Source organism: Phocoena sinus, chromosome 5, assembly GCF_008692025.1.
Source record: "Phocoena sinus isolate mPhoSin1 chromosome 5, mPhoSin1.pri, whole genome shotgun sequence".
NCBI lineage: Eukaryota > Metazoa > Chordata > Mammalia > Artiodactyla > Phocoenidae > Phocoena > Phocoena sinus.
This window is the reverse complement of record NC_045767.1, coordinates 99339507-99342382: the sequence shown is the minus strand read 5'-3', so window position 1 is coordinate 99342382 and position 2876 is coordinate 99339507.

Sequence of the window (2876 nt, the reverse complement as noted above, 5' to 3'; positions counted from 1 at the left end):
AAAGGAGTGGGTCTATAGAAAAGAAGATGCAGATGCTCCAGATGCAGACTCAGACCTGGGACTAGAAGACAGGCCTGCTGTGGCATGTAGATGCTGCAGAAGCTCAAAATGATCAAAAGCAAACCTTTCTCAGTTGACTTTATTTTACTTTCTTGTTCCAGAAGTGGGTTGCATATAACCCATGGAATTATCTGGTAGGAAGCTGAAAGCCAGAAGGAGGTGGACAGAGAAAGGAGGGGATGGAAATCGAGGGAATGAAGAGCCCTGGGAAGCCCAAGTGAGTGATAGGCAGTGGTCTCGCCCGATGCCATCAGGATAGCTCAGACTGGCTGAGAGAAATAGAGCCCACGCAGGAGCCGGGCTAGTCAATGAAACTCCTTTCACAAGACAGAAGCCTTGGTAGAATGGAAGAGCTCTGACTTTGGCTTTAGCTCGTCTGGCTTTGAACCAGCCTGAGTTGTTTAAGTTCTCCTGGTATCAGATTTCAAAATAGAAGGCGAGATGGTTATAAGGCTAGAATCCAACATCTTTAAGATTGCCAAACACGGAAACTGGCAATAGCAACTGCTCAAGAAATTTCAGTTTTCCTTCCTCTATTCATGAATAAACAATTGTGTTTTCCCAAAGGAAATGCTCTTAAAAGAATTTAGATAGAAATCAAATAAATCACTGCCGCCATTAGTATGCTTTGGGACCCTATGGGGGAGGGGGTGGAGAGAAGAGCAACCTTGGAAAGCCCGCTGTTTTCACCTCCTCCCCCTCTTCCCATTCCTGGAAACGCAGGGAGCAATAACTGCCCCACATTGGTATTACCTCATACCAAAATCATTCCCCCAATGCTCCAGATAAAATACAGGATGCCCAGTTAAATTTGAATTTCAAATAAAGAATGAATAATTTTTTAGTATATCTCAAATAATGCTTGGGACATAATTATTCAAATTTAACTGAATATCCTGTATTTTTTCCCTAAATGCAGCAACTCTATTTAATCATTTAACCATAATTTCTGTTTCTCTGAATCTTAAACCTAGGTGCCTGCTTCCCAGATTCTTTAGCAATCTTTAAGTAAAAAATAGTGGCGTTAGCAGGTATTGGCTAGGATGTGGAGCAACTGGAACTCTCATACATTACTTATGGGAGTGTAAATTGGTACCACCACTTTGGAATACTGTTTGGCACTATCTATGAACCCTAGGACCCAGCAATTCCACTCCTAGATATCGACACAACAGAGATACATACATAGTTCACCTGAAGTTATGTACAAGAATGTTATAGCAGCACACTGTACTATTGATAATAGTCCAGACTGGAAATAATACAATGGTAGCACAGATAAATAAACTGTGTTATATCTATACAGTGGAATATTATACAGCAATGAGAATGAATGAATTCTTGCAGCACACAACATGGTCGAATCTCACAACCATAATTTTGAGCAAAAGACGCCAGGAATAGAAGAATAAATAAAGTATATAATTCAATAAATATGTCTCAAACACAGGCAAAATGATCCTCTGGTGTTAGAAGAAAGGGTAGAGGTTGCCTCTGGGTGGAGGGTTAGACTCCCTTTGAGAGTAAGGAGGGCTTCTGGGGTTCTGTAAGTTTCTAGTTCTTGAATCAGGTTGTGGTTACAAGAATTGTTCCCTTGGTGAAAATTCATCAATCATGTTTACAATTTCTATACTGTATATATAGTACATTAAAATGGACTAAGCCTGACTTCCCTGGCGGTCCAGTGGCTAAGGCTCCACACTTCCACTGCAGGGGGCTCGGGTTCGATCTCTGGTCAGGGAATAAGATCCCATGTGCAGTGTGGCGTGACTAAAAAAAAAAGTCTTTTAATTTAAAAATAATAATAAAATAAAACAGACTAAGCCTTATCAATGACACCCAATGACTTTGGTAGGTAAACCTTATTTTTCTAATTTTAGAGGTAAGGAAACCAAAGTTTAGACTTTTTAGTTGACTTTCCAAGTCCACACAGATAAGAGGTTGAACAACGAGGATTTTATCCCGTCAGCTCAGCTACAAACTATGGCACTTTTTACTACATCATGCCCAATCTCTTTATACCGTTTCTTTTACATTTGAATTTCTTCCTTTTGAAATACCTGTTCAAAACATTTTGATTTCTGATTCCGTAATTTGAGCCTTTCAGACATGAAAATGGCCAGACTTCTCACTCCCTCTGAGGTTGTGAGGAACAGCAGATGTTTCCCACTAGAGCGAGGCTAGCGTCAGACTGTAGGGTGAGAACGTGAGACAGGATGTGGTGCAGACCTCAACAGACACAGATTAGAGTCCCTTTTCAGCCAGTTCCTAGCTGCCAACTTCTAGCCACTTAGCATTGCTGTGACTCAGTTTCCTTGCCCGTTAAATGGGGATGATAATACCCCACAGACTTGTGAGGAGAATTCAATAAATTAATACATGAAAAGCATTTAGTACAGTGCCTAACACTTAGTAGGCATTTACTTAACCAATGTCAGGGAGAGCAAAGGAGTCCAAAGAGGCAGAAGAAAAAAAGAAAAGTGTCTGATTAGGTATGGAATTCCAGATAGCCTGTTTTCTCCTTAACCCTACCTACAAGCTCCCCAATTTAAAAATGGCAATAAATACACACTAAATCTTATTTATTGTATTAAAGGGAAAAAGTAAAATTTAAAAATTGGTAAGCTCTGCCAGACATGTAAAACCAGTCAAATTATATAATGAATCACATCTTCCCCCCCCCAGAAAAAAAGATACATGAGTGTACTTAACACAATGTAGGAGAAGGAACACAATTTTGCGGGCAAGAAATGCTTTCATTTTCAAAGTAACAGAAACATACCTTGAACACTCCTCTGCCCAGATTGCACTGGCCA